This window comes from Anolis carolinensis, unplaced genomic scaffold (genome assembly GCF_035594765.1).
Source record: "Anolis carolinensis isolate JA03-04 unplaced genomic scaffold, rAnoCar3.1.pri scaffold_11, whole genome shotgun sequence".
Classification (NCBI taxonomy): domain Eukaryota; kingdom Metazoa; phylum Chordata; class Lepidosauria; order Squamata; family Dactyloidae; genus Anolis; species Anolis carolinensis.
The window spans coordinates 22,620,266-22,635,323 of record NW_026943822.1 but is presented as its reverse complement, the minus strand read 5'-3'; the positions used below and the strand labels follow the sequence as shown (position 1 = coordinate 22,635,323).

At 39.0% G+C, this 15,058-nt stretch overlaps 1 protein-coding gene across 2 annotated transcripts in view; it reads left to right on the top strand.

Annotated features, from left to right (window-relative positions):
- lingo1 (leucine rich repeat and Ig domain containing 1) overlaps positions 1–15,058 on the top strand; it is a 386,928-nt gene that overhangs the window by 104,065 nt on the left and 267,805 nt on the right. For both annotated transcript variants that reach the window (XM_062963431.1, XM_062963430.1), the window contains exon 2: positions 9,091–9,134. The gene's annotated coding sequence lies outside the window, so the exon portion shown is untranslated. The remainder of the gene's footprint in view (positions 1–9,090; positions 9,135–15,058) is intronic.

The window sequence follows — 15,058 nt, the reverse complement described above, 5'->3', positions numbered from 1 at the left end:
TATTACAAAATATAGAAAGCATGGCACATTGCCTGTTGTGGGTTTTGGCCTTTTTTGGTGTTGTGATTGTGTCTTTTGTGTGATTGTGTTGTATCTTACTGGAGGCAGGGATGATGGATTGTGTTGCCAATTTTAGAGTTTGGGGGGTGTTGGGTTTTGTTTTTTTGTGAGTCGCCGTGATGCCAAAAGCCTTTTATATAGATAGATCGTATCCTTCATTTTGCATCTGTAGCAGGGATTTGTCAATGCCACATAGCAGAGACCATGTTGTTGCTGGCCGTGGTGATGGAAGGTGCTTTTGGAAAGGACATACAGTAGAGTCTCACTTATCCAACATAAACGGGCCGGCGGAACGTTGGATAAGCAAATATGTTGGATAATAAGGAGGGAAAAGCCTATTAAACATCAAATTAGGTTATGATTTTACAAATTAAGCACCCAAACATCATGTTATAAAACAAATTCTCCTCTTACCCTCGCTTTCAAGAAATGGCCCGTTTGAACTTTCCGGCTCAGTGGCCTTGTTTGAATTGCTGGCTGGTAACAATGCATGAAATGCCAATGCCCCAGTTTCTCAAATACCACTGTCCTCCCGGTGTGAAATGCCAACTCCTTTAATGTACAAATCCCACACATGAAATGTCACCATCTCGGAAAGTGTGAAATGCCAGGCTCTGGGAAGAGCCTGGATCAGGAAAGTGGGCAAAATGCCATGCAATGAGGCATGCAAAAGTTAAGGGCGAATGCCAGGGATTTTTTTTTCAGGGGTCAATGAGAAGGGGGACATGCTTGGATCCAAACAAAACCATGTGTTACGCAAATGGAAATCGCTGGGACGAAGTAGCCTATTTAAAGCAGGTTGATTTTTGCTGAGAGTCTTGAGATCTCAACTGACCCATCTGAAGATTCAAGGGCTCTTGAATAGGTAAATGAAGAAATGGTCTTGAAGGCTTCTAACCAAACTTTCTGGTCCCTAGAAAATTAGAACGGAGATAATGTCAAGTGCTGGGCGACACTTGATTGATGTGCGACGGATATATTGAGACACTTACAGCCATCCGTCTCAATTCTCCCCTCCATTTGGCAACTCAGCACTTGACAAGGGTTATGGGCCCAGTAGATAAGATTCAGAAGAAGGCAATGGCAAACCATCTGTGAATGATTTATGACAAAAACTTTGATAGGATCCCTAATTCCCCTACAGAAGTGGCTGGGCATTTATGTTCAATGTGCAAAGTCTGTATAACTTCAAGGTTGGAAAGCATAGATATATATGTAGAAGTGCATCAGTTGTGGTCCCGTTGCATACTCCATTGTGGACTTGGGTGTGCATTAGGTTTTACAGCATTGCCGTTCAATCCAAGAGGTATATATTGCAATTGGTGTGTTATTCCCAATGCAGAGATTTCTTCAATGCACTCCTGATATTGGATCTTTTCCCCACTTCTTCCTCTCTCTCTCTCCATTTCATACACACATGCCATTTTCTCATTGCGAGCCCTTCTTTTGGCAAACAGGAGCGCTTGCCTTTCATTTGCCGGTCCGGATGCATCAAAGGGATATTTCTCGGTGCTTCAAACATGACATAAAAGGAGTTTAGTATCTGCTGGAAATCCAAAAGGAGATTATGCCCTTCACCTAATTAATGAATTTTAATATTTATGGAGAGAAGGAGGAGAGGTAATGGTGCCATGCAATATGTTGAAGGCCTCCCGAAATCCCATGCAGGTGTGGCCTGGTGTGGAGGCCAAAGATCACGTTCTCCTCAGAAGTCCTGCCAAGATGATGTCCGCTTTGAATGTTCAGTCAAGGTCTAACAAAGTTGATAACATATCTGTCAGCAAGATATTCTGGTGCTATGCATCTTGGAGTCTTTGGAGAGAAATAAGCAGATCTTGGAGAAGTTATTAGGGATGTGCACATTATCGTTTTGGTGTACCGTATTCGGAGGATTCGGGCGTTTCGATTGCTGAATCCATGAAAACAGGCTTGGCGGGGGGCAGCTAAAGCCAAAGCCAATACGGATCACAGCAATCAAATCTTTTCAGTTAATGGGGACTAATAGGTCTGAATGACTCTACCTGAGGCGGAGGCTGCATGTGGCCACGGTGACCTCGCAAATCAGGCAAACTATGGCTTCTCCTTTGGTTTCTTCATCCATTCCCGAAGCCTCCACCCCAGCACCCACTCGAAGCAAATGGGACTCGCTTTCCTAGCAGCACTTTGTGTAGCATGGGCATTAAAGGAGCCTGTGCTCCCTCCCAGGGCATGATGGGAGTTGAAGTTTTTCTCTCAGGGATGCCTCTTCTTCAGAAGAGGAAGGGGAGCAGGAAAGTATTCAAGAATCTGAGGGTGAGTTGGAGTCTGAGGATGAGATTTTGCAAGTACCCTCATTCCAGGAGAGGCGAAGGGAAACAGAACAGAGACGTTGTTCAGATAGATTAGCTTTAATCTTCAATTTTTTTCCATCATTTTAAAATGTATTTGTTTATGCACTGCTTTTGACACGAAATAAATAAAAAGCTGCCAGAAATGCAGCTGAGTAATTAGGAACTGCCCTACCAGCTGTGTGGGGACCCAGGGCTATAAAGCAGAAGCAGGTGCAGCCAGCTCTTGCTGGTAACAAACTGAACCTAATGCCTTTGCTCTCCATGTGCCTGCTCTGGATTTATTGCTGTTTCTTTGTCTGAAGTAAGACTTCCTGGCTTTCTTTTGCATTCTACCACTAGGTACTTTATGTTTTGCTGAAGTAAAGCAGTTTTTATTTACTTACCACAGTGTCTTAAGGCTGTTCTTGAAAGACAAGTAGGACAGAACCAATGGACTGAATCTTACCAAAATGAAAACAGAATCCTTCTCCCGATTTTGGGAATTTCCCAGTAAAAGGAATGGGGAGAGAGGGGCAGATCAAAAATAGTATAGTTTCTTGTCAAGTTGCACATCCTTAGAAGTTACCATTCTGGCATACAAGTTACTATTTAAGGTTGCAACTCCATAATTTCTCCTGGCTATTAACCGTGCTTTCTAGGTGTTCCTGAGAACTGTAGTCTAAAACCGTTTCCTCATAACTGTACAGTATTTAATAGCAATTGTTATTTATTGACTATATCCACCATCCAAATGTTTGCGTTGTTTAGTGAGTTGTCTTTGCCCTCCTCCTCTTCTTCCTTCTCTGTTACTTCTCCTTTTCTTCTTTATTTCTCTCCTCCTCCTTCTCTTTCTTCTTTCCATTTTTAAGCATCCTCCCTCCCACTAAGAGGGGAAAATCAAGTTAATTATATTATGTTTTTCTCCTCCGTTTTTTTTGGTCTGAAATCAATCCTCCCAAATCTTACAGCTCCCAGTGCTATAAGAATATGAAGGGGAGGTGTGGGGAAAACATGCTGTATTTTTCCCTATACGAATGAGATTATACCGCCACCTGGCAAGGAGAAAACATCTCAGCATGCACCCGTCTCCATGCATTTTAATTTCTCCTGGCGTCCTGCCTGTTGGGCACCACCTGGGAAAAATCACAGAATCTATAGATCTGGAAGAGATGTTGAGAGCAACCTCCTCCAGATCCCACCGTATGTGGTTATTAAAGTACAATTAAAAGGAACCCTACCAAGGAGGTGCCCAACTGGTTCAGAGTCTTCCAAAGGAGAGTCCACAAACTCTTCCCACCAGGAAACTCTTACTAATGTTTGTTTTGATAATTTTTTTTCTTGTACTTTAATTATGGCTCAAGATGGTATCGGGACCAAGACAAAGCCTTCTTCTGATCTTGAAGCTCTTATAAGGGCATACGGTTTTTCAGATAGTCAGGACCCATGCTGTATAGGACTTTAATGTTGATTAAAAACACTTTGATTATTTTATAAACCAGGAAGGATAGGAATAAATACTCAAAGGCACAGAGCTTAGAAACAAAGTAAGGTTCGTCTTGGTTACGCTTGGGCAGGAGACCATCAATGGACATCAAGTGCTGTAGGTTGCATTTCAGAGTATTCCTTGTGTAAATAAATAATAAATCATAAATAAACTTTATTCTTTTACCTCGCCCCATCTCCCCTAAGGGACTCGGGGCGGCTTACACAGAACAACAACTTAACAGCATTTCATGTATAAAATTTAACAGCAGATTAAACATTCCAACAATAAACAGAACAACATACAAGACAGTTACTTAAAAGCCCGAGCATCAATTATTGCACACGGCAAAAGATGACAAGTGTGTAAGCAAAACCATTGAAATGTTGTGGGATGTGCTAGTACATGAAGTGATTTATAGTTTCCAAATTATGCCTCCCCAAACCACCGCAAGCCAGATAGCAAGTTTTCCAGAATTAAGTAAAATACAGCAGAGTCCTTTCACAGTAAAAATATGTGCTTCGACCCGTCTATCTGCAGAGTCCAGTTGCCAGCATCTGACCTTATCTACCGGGCTGTGGAGCAGGGTGGTAAACAGCTGCTGCAATAAATCACTCTGACCATGAGGTCCTGAGTTCGAGGCCAGCCCGTGGCGGGGTGAGCACCCGTCAATTAAAAATAAAAAAATTATATAGCCCCTGCTCGTTGCTGACCTAGCAACCCGAAAGATAGTTGCATCTATCAAGTAGGAAATAAGATACCACTTATAAAAAGTTGGGAGGCAAGTTTAACTAATTTACAACGTTGGAATGAGGAAGTGAGGAAGTGCCGTCAGAGTGGATGATGAAGCAGCTGCTCCCCCCTGTGGCCAGAATCGAACATCCTCTCAGGAGAAGGTTAAATTGCCTCTGCATCTGTCTGTCTGTCTGTCTCTGTTCAATGTGTTTGTGGGCACTGAATGTTTGCCCTATATGTACATAATGTGATCCGCCCTGAGTCCCCTTCGGGGTGAGAAAGAAGGGCGGAATATAAATACTGTAAATAAATAAATAATAAATAATACCCACACTGTTTAGTAAACTCATGGATTCAGGTTTTCATCCTAAATATCTGGAGGCTTTCTTCTTCATTGTTGTATTGTTGCGATACATGCAAACTTGTAAACTATCAGAGTAATCAGATTGTCACATACAACATAGGCAGATGCTCACATTGAGTCACACAGGAGAGAGAAAGATGGATTATTTCATCCTCATTATATAGCTAATAGGCCACCAGTAAGGGACACTGGCTGATGCAACCCCTTTGCGGTAACCCTCACGTGGTTATGATACAACCATTACCACACCACCTTAGGTATTGCATCATGACATTCACAGTCATATCCAGGTGTTATGTTCATCATACAGTATTTTATTCTATGACTAGCTGTGCCCGGCCACGCGTTGCTGTGGCGAAGTGTAGTGGTATGGGAAATAAAGTACTGAGGAATTGGTGGTAGTTAAGGTAAAGGGTCCCCTGGGCTGAGTGGGTTGCTAGGAGACCAAGTGAGCAGAGCTTAGCCTTCTAACTGGCAGCAATTGGATAAAAACAATTATTCCTCTCCCTCTAATTAGGACTTCATTTTTCTTTTCTTTTTGTTGTATCAACCTAGAGGCATGGATGAGGGGTTGTTCTGTCAATTTTCGAAGTTGTGGGGTGTTTACTTTTGTTGTTTTGTCCGCTGCCGTGATGCCATCACTCTTTTATATATATAGATTAGAAATGTTTGCCATTTCTATCTAACATGAAATTCATGAGGTCACCATAAGTCAACAGATGTCTTGAAGGTACAGTAGAGTCTCACTTATCCAAGCCTCACTTATCCAAGCCTCTGGATAATCCAAGCCATTTTTGTAGTCAATGTTTTCAATATATCGTGATATTTTGGTGCTAAATTTGTAAATACAGTAATTACAACATAACATTACTGTGTATTGAACTGCTTTTTCTGTCAAATTTGTGGTAAAACATGATGTTTTGGTGCTTAACTTGTAAAATCATAACCTAATTTGATGTTTAATAGGCTTTTCCTTAATCTCTCCTTATTATCCAAGATATTTGCTTATCCAAGCTTCTGCCGGCCCGTTTAGCTTGGATAAGTGAGACTCTACTGTACATATACACACACGAGGGCAAGGATCTGGAGTAGTTTGACACCACTTCAGTCATCACGACTCTATTCTATGGAATCCTGGGAGTTGTAGTTTGGTGAGACACTAGCACTCTTTGGCAGAGAAGGCTAAAGACTATGTAAAACCGCAACTCTCATGAATCCATAGCATTGATCATTGAGTGCGGCCAATCTCCATTAACTCTGCAGTATTGATGCACCCTGAGACCGCCATCCCTTCAACTTAAAATAAACACATGCTTTAAAAATAATCCCTAAAAGCTTGGTTTGTCAGAGTGGCTTTTCTCACCATCACACCTTTTTTTTTTCTCTTCTCCTCCTCCAAATGTCAGAAGAAAAGCTCTTCTCTATATTTCAGAGCGGTTCTTTCGTGCTGCTCACACTTTCCCCATCCTCCTCCTCCTCCTCCTCCTCTTCCTCCAGAAAACAGAAGCAGTTGGCAATAATGCCATATTGCGGGTGACTAATTGGCTGCCTTTTGCATACAGAGAACCAAGAACATGGCTTTTGGGGAGAAAAAAAACCCTCTAAATACATTCAGATTTATATGTGGAAGAAATAAGTGTTGCTATTAAGGAGTGGTACCTATTGATCTACTCACATTTGCATGCTTTCGAACTGCTAGGTTAGCAGAAGCTGGGGCTAACAGTGGGCGCTCACTCCGTTCCCCGAATTTGAACTGCCAACCTTTTGGTCAGCAAGTTCAGCAGCTCAGTGGTTTAATCCACTGCGCCACTGGGGGCTCCAGCCTGAGATATATATATATATATATATATATATATATATATATATATATATATATATCTCGTATATACTCGATTATAAGTTGACCCGAATATAAGCCGAGGCGCCTAATTTTACCACAAAAAAACTGGGAAAACATTGACTCCAGTATAAGCCAAGATACCAATAAAATTACCATATATACTCGAGTATAAGCTGACCCGAATATAAGCCGAGGCACCTAAATTTACCACAAAAAACCCGGGAAAACATTGACTCCAGTATAAGCCAAGATATCAATAAAATTACCATATATACTCGAGTATAAGCTGACCCGAATATAAGCCGAGGCACCTAAATTTACCACAAAAAAACTGGGAAAACATTGACTCCAGTATAAGCCAAGATACCAATAAAATTACCATATATACTCGAGTATAAGCTGACCCGAATATAAGCCGAGGCACCTAAATTTACCACAAAAAACCCGGGAAAACATTGACTCCAGTATAAGCCAAGATATCAATAAAATTACCATATATACTCGAGTATAAGCTGACCCGAATATAAGCCGAGGCACCTAAATTTACCACAAAAAAACTGGGAAAACATTGACTCCAGTATAAGCCAAGATACCAATAAAATTACCATATATACTCGAGTATAAGCTGACCCGAATATAAGCCGAGGCACCTAAATTTACCACAAAAAAACTGGGAAAACATTGACTCCAGTATAAGCCAAGATACCAATAAAATTACCATATATACTCGAGTATAAGCTGACCCGAATATAAGCCGAGGCACCTAAATTTACCACAAAAAACCCGGGAAAACATTGACTCCAGTATAAGCCAAGATACCAATAAAATTACCATATATACTCGATTATAAGCTGACCCGAATATAAGCCGAGGCGCCTAATTTTACCACAAAAAAACTGGGAAAACATTGACTCCAGTATAAGCCGAGATACCAATAAAATTACATTAATCGAGGCCTCAGTAGTTTCAATGTCTTTGAATCTTTACATCAAACTGTAATTTAAGATATGACTGTTCAACTCTGATTAAATCATTATTTTCATCTTCTTCGATGTAAATGTGCTTATGTATCCTTTTAATAATAATAGAGTGAAATAATAAATGTAATAATAATAATAAATGCAGTAAAATAATAAATGTAATAATAAACAGAGTAAAAGTATAAATGTATTTATAATAAAAATAGAGTAAAATAAATGTAAAAGTAACAACAATAAAAGAGTAAAATAATAAATATAATAATAATAATTAATAGAGTAAAATAATAAATGTAACAATACCAATAATAATAGAGAAAAATAATAAATATACCATATATACTTGAGTATAAGCCGACCTGAATATAAGCCCACCAGGACCCTCACCCGAGTATAAGCCGAGGAGGTTTTGTTTTTCAGTCCTAAAAAAAGGCTGAAAAACTAGGCTTATACTCGAGTATATACAATATATATATACACACACACACACTATATATATATATATATATATATATATATATATATATATATATATATACACACACACACACACACACACACACACAAACAAACATTTCTGGACCTCCATGATAAACTTTTACTTCAAAAAGGGCTCCGTGGCTGAAAAGGTTTGAGAATCCCTGAAATAAACTATCATCTTCTATATTTTACAGTATTTTTACTTGCTGTCTTTGTCCTATGACCTATCAGCCGGTGGTTATATATGTAGGATGAAAAAATCCATCTTTCTCTCTCCTGTATAACTCAGTGTGAGTTGTATGAGTCGACTTCATATATAAGACAAGGGCAAGATTTGGAACTCAAATAATGGATTTTAATGTGATCCATGGATAACTCAAGGGTCATTCCACAAAGAAGAAAAATCACCCATAGAAAGTGGAGTAGTTCATTTTTGGATGAAAAGTAAAGTACGATACCATGGATAACTCAGGAATTGACCCTTGATAAGTTAACACAGGGTTTTCTGGTTGATTTTTGATTCAATGTTCTAGACTTGTAAAAGAGTGTATAGGATATCTCCATAACTATGTGTAAATATGTTACCTAATGGGATGGATTCAAGAGCTTTAAATTCTTCAGATGGAGAAAGAAGCTTTACTGTATTTGTCTCTCAGACCCCTTACACACAGCTGTATAAAATCCCACATAAACTGGGTTATATGGCAGTGTGGACTCAGGTAACCCAGTTCAAAGCAGATGTTGTGGATTATCAGCCTTGTTATTCTGGGTTATATGGTTGTGGGAAAGGTCCCTCAGTGAAATAGTGTTTTTTTGAAATTGTATCCTTTATTCTTCTGCAGGTTCCTCACCTATACAGAAGGTCCTCGACAACGTTTGGCTCCTGGTAAGTGTATTGAAAACTTTCTTTCGTTGTGTTGAATTGTGTCCTGAACATCACTGTAGGCTTTGAAAAGCACAGTCAGGTTTCCACAGTCAGGTTAGGGGTCCAGGACCCCCATGAAAGGGAAAAACTACAAATGAAAGATTCCATGAAAGGAATTTCTAGGACTTCCAACATGACTTTATGGCCACCTTTATGGAAACCCAAAGAGTCCTAGAGAGATGTTTGTTCTGGAAATCTCTAGGTCCTCCAATATGATTGGGCGAAGTTGACCAAACTGGAGAATGGTGAGAGAACTTGTTTAATCGGATCCACAAATAATCAAATCCACAAACGTCATAACCACAAATATGGAGAGAAGATGGGAAAGAAAAACATTGCTCCTGTATGGAGGATCTAACCTAGGTCTATGAAACCAGAGTCAACTTTGGTCCGCTTTCCAAACATTGTTTCGATGTGTGTCACAGAGTTTCATATTGAGTCATATCTGTTACTCATACTCACCATGGTTGGCAAATGTGAAAGGCAAACTTTTTGTTATGATACTAGCTGTGCCCGGCCACGCATTGCTGTGGCAAAGTGGTGGTGGTATTGGTTAAAAGTTGTTGTGGAATTTTTATTTGACACTATTTGTATTTTTTTAATTAATTTTATTGTAACTTATCGTTTTTATTTATTATATTTTATTATTTTGTTGTATTATTTTTAGTTATTTTGTTATAGTATTTTATTGTATTAATTTTTTTTAGTGTTTTTAATTATTTTAGTGTTTTTATTATTTTTATTGTATTATTTGTATTTACTTTATTTTTTATTCTTTTATTAACACTGGGCTGAGTGGGTTGCTAGGAGACCAAGTGGGCGGAGCTTAGCCTTCTAAACTGGCAGCAATTGGATAAAAACAATTATTGCTCTCCCTCTAAGTAGGACATTATTTTTCTTTTCTTTTTGTTGTATCAACCTAGAGGCATGGATGATGGGTTGTGTTGTCAAATTTCGAGGTTGGGGGGCCTGTGGCTTTGTTGTTTTGTGGGTCGCCGTGATGCCATCACTCATTTATATATATAGATATTATTGTAGGGTGCATCTCTATTGCAGAATGGATGCACTTTGGCTCCACTTGCGCCGCCACGGGGATTGTAGTTTGGTTGGACTGTCTGGTGGTCACTTGCATGATGAGTTGCATTTGGGCCAAGTTGGAAATATCGGTGCAGAGATGATTTGATGACTCATCAGGAGGGAAAACCAGACTCTGCAGTTTAGTTTGCTCACTTCTCCGGCACAAGCAATCTACTCTTGTCACGGACCAGATAAGAGAGACAGCTGGGCCATTTTTTCCTTTTTTCTTTCGAGCAACTAATCTATTCAGTGACATTTATCTGTTATGTTTCTTCTCTCTGTTTAGTTGCTTTCTCTGTTGTAATGGTTATGGAAATGTATTTGCTGTGTTCTACAGCGAACGTTTTGTCATTGCTCATTCTTTGGGCATTCACTGTTCTGGAAGATGCAGATGAGCATCCATTGCCATTCCCTGTTACAAAGTAACAACAACAACAACAATAATAATAATAATAATAATAATAATAATAATAATAACCCTAATTCATCCGAAAATACATCACACAGTCCTAGACACTTGGGAAGTGTTTGACTTGTGATTTTGTGATACAAAATTCAGCATATCTATCTTGTTTGCTGTGTCATAATAAAATAATAATAATAATAAGGCCACCCTACTGGGATCTGCACGCATCATCCGAAAATACATCACACAGTCCTAAACACTTGGGAAGTGTTCGACTTGTGATTTTGTGATACGAAATCCAGCATATCTATCTTGTTTGTTGTGTCATACAACATCGTTGTGTCAATAATAATAATAATAATAATAATAATAATAATGGTAAAGGTTTCCCATGACTTTAAGTCCAGTCGTGTCTGACGCTAGGGGTTGGTGCTCATCTCCATGTCTAAGCCGAAGAGCTGGCATTGTCCATAGACACCTCCAAAGTCATGTGGCTAGCATGATTGCATGGAGCGCCGTTACCTTCCCGCCAATCGGAGCAGTACCTATTGATCTACTCACATTTTCATGTTTTCGAACTGCTAGGTTGGCAGAAGCTGGAGCTAACAGTGGGCGCTCACTCCGCTCCCCGGATTCGAACCTGCGACCTTTCAGTCTGCAAGTTCAGCAGCTCAGTGCTTTAAAATGCTGCATCACTGGGGGCTCCAATAATAATAATAATAATAATAATAATAATAATAATAATAATAATAATAATAATGAATGATGAGTGAATTCTGTTGGCTCGACTCGGTCCAGATTAAGGTTTATGTACAAGGTCTTGTGGACAAATGGCTCAAGTATTTTATAATGTATGGTTTTAAATCTATATATTGTATTTTGTTAAATCATCTAATTGTTTTAATTGCTTATGTTTTATCTTTTTGTATTGTATATTGGCATTTAATTTTGCCAGATTGTGAGCCGCCCTGAGTCCCTTCGGGTGAGAAGGGTGGGATAGAAATGATGGAAATAAATAATATAATATAATATAATATAATATAATATCCACCCCTCCTTATGGCTTGAGACAGGACACAGCATCGTTAAAATGCATAATAATACTAAAATGGTGACAAAGGATGCATATATGGAATATAAATACTGTAAATAAATAAATAAATAAATAGGGCTGTGGTGGTACAATGGGTTAAATCCTTGTGATGCCGAACTGCAGACCTGAAGATTGGCAGTTCGAATCCACAGGACAGAGTGAGCTCTGTTAGCCCTAGCTCCTGCCAACCTAGCAGTTTGTAAACATGCAAATGTGAGTAGATAAATAGGTACTGCTTTGGAGGGGAAAGGCCAAACAATGTTCCAAGCAGTCTTACCAGCCAGACAACCAGGAGATGTCTATGGATAACACAGGCTCCTTGGTTTGGAAATGGAGAAGAGCACCTTCCAGAGGGAGAGTTGAGCACTGTGTCCAGAGCCGGAAATGAAAGGAGAAGCCTTTGCCTTTGTTTGTATATTTGTGTCTCATTGTACGTCATTGTAACAAGGCATTGAATGCTTGCCTGTGTCTGTTTATATGTTTACTAGCTGTGCCCGGCCACGCGTTGCTGTGGCAAAGTGGTGGTGGTATCGGTTAAAACTTGTTGTGGAATTTTTATTTGACGTTATTTGTATTTTTTTAAATTAATTTTATTGTCACTTATCTTTTTTATTTATTATATTTTATTATTTTGTTGTATTATTTTTAGTCATTTTGTTATAGTATTTTATTGTATTAATTATTTTAGTGTTTTTTTATAATTTTTTATTGTATTATTTGTATTTATTTTTTTATCATTATTTTATTAACACTGGGCTGAGTGGGTTGCTAGGAGACCAAGTGGGCGGAGCTTAGCCTTCTAACTGGCAGCAATGGGATAAAAACAATTATTCCTCTCCCTCTAATTAGGAATTTATTTTTCTTTTCTTTTTATTGTATCAACCTAGAGGCATGGATGAGGGGTTGTGATGTCAATTTTCGAGGTTGTGGGGTGTTTACTTTTGTTGTTTTGTCCGCTGCCGTGATGCCATCACTCTTTTATATATATAGATATGTAAATTAAATTCAGCACCTTGGTTTATATGTTTATCAGTAAATTTAAATTCAGCACCTTGGATAGCTCCGTGGGGACTTACGTCCCCACGGAGCTATCCAAGGTGCTGAATTTAAATTTACTGATACATTCAGCACTTGAAATAGTGTCTTTAATGTTCAGATGAGAATTGAATGGAATGATGGAATTGTGAGGGATTCACACACAACACTCAAATAGAAAAGAATTGGTTAAGATTTCCCTACCGATGTGTGAGCGCTCAGCTCTGTTTCCAAAGCGAACCTGAATTAAGCAGAATCCTCCTTCCAATCCGCTCCAAATTCCATCCAATATTCTGCGCTTAAGAATATTCCGCCCGGCCTTAGATAGCACCACGGCATCCTAGGCGGAATTGCCTTGAGCCCCGGAATAAATCCCCTGCTTCGGCTTCCCATTTATCCTCCCGATTTCAGGGAAGGGCCTCTGTTATGAATTGTCACCGGGAGATGAAAGGCCTAAATTGTAATTAAAAGACCACCTGTTCGGATCCATCATGGCAGTTTTGGCTAAATGATGCCTGACGCGGAGACAATGAAAGAGGCTTCGGTGGAAATATCCGTTTGCAGAATTACAACGTCTCCCAAGGCCGAACCACATGTAACAGAGCAAGTTCCTATTGCACTTGGGAGAGAAACAGAATAGAAAGGGATTTCTGAATATTTTTTGGAATCTAAGTGGAAAAGGATCATGATGGGGTGCAGTGCAGTGCCCAGTATCCCCAAGCCAACATATTTATTTATCCATTTATTTATTTACCATATATACCCGAATATAAGCCGAGGCATCTAATTTTACCACAAAAAAAACTGGGAAATCATTGACTCAAGTATAAGCTGAGAGTGGTAAATTTCAGAACACACTTGGAACCAGAACTACTATATACTCAAGTATAAGCCGACCCGAATATAAGTCGAGGCACTTAATTTTACCACAAAAAAACTGGGAATTCATTTACTCAAGTATAAGCCAAGGGTGGTAAATTTCAGAACACACTTGGAACCAGAACTACTATATACTCAAGTATAAGCGGACCCGAATATAAGTCGAGGCACTTAATTTTACCACAAAAAAACTGGGAAATCATTTACTCAAGTATAAGCCAAGGGTGGTAAATTTCAGAACACACTTGGGACCAGAACTACTGTATATATATACTCAAGTATAAGCCGACCCGAATATAAGTCGAGGCACTTAATTTTACCACAAAAAAACTGGGAAATCATTTACTCAATTATAAGCCAAGGGTGGTAAATTTCAGAACACACTTGCAACCAGAACTACTGTATATATATACTCAAGTATAAGCCGACCCGAATATAAGTCGAGGCACTTAATTTTACCACAAAAAAACTGGGAAATCATTTACTCAAGTATAAGCTGAGAGTGGTAAATTTCAGAACACACTTGGAACCAGAACTACTATATACTCAAGTATAAGCGGACCCGAATATAAGTCGAGGCACTTAATTTTACCACAAAAAAAACTGGGAAATCATTGACTCAAGTATAAGCCAAGGGTGGTAAATTTCAGAACACACTTGGGACCAGAACTACTGTATATACTCAAGTATAAGCCGACCCGAATATAAGTCGAGGCACTTAGTTTTACCACAAAAAAATAACTGGGAAATCATTGACTCAAGTATAAGCCAAGGGTGGTAAATTTCAGAACACACTTGGAACCAGAACTACTATATACTCAAGTATAAGCCGACCCGAATATAAGTCGAGGCACTTAATTTTACCACAAAAAAAACTGGAAAATCATTGACTCAAGTATAAGCCAAGGGTGGTAAATTTCAGAACACACTTGGAACCAGAACTACTATATATTCAAGTATAAGCCGACCCGAATATAAGTCGAGGCACTTAATTTTACCACAAAAAAACTGGGAAATCATTGACTCAAGTATAAGCTGAGAGTGGTAAATTTCAGAACACACTTGGGACCAGAACTACTATATATTCAAGTATAAGCCGACCCGAATATAAGTCGAGGCACTTAATTTTACCACAAAAAAAACTGGGAAATCATTGACTCAAGTATAAGCCAAGGGTGGTAAATTTCAGAACACACTTGGGACCAGAACTACTGTATATACTCAAGTATAAGCCGACCCGAATATAAGTCGAGGCACTTAGTTTTACCACAAAAAAATAACTGGGAAATCATTGACTCAAGTATAAGCCAAGGGTGGTAAATTTCAGAACACACTTGGAACCAGAACTACTATATACTCAAGTATAAGCCGACCCGAATATAAGTCGAGGCACTT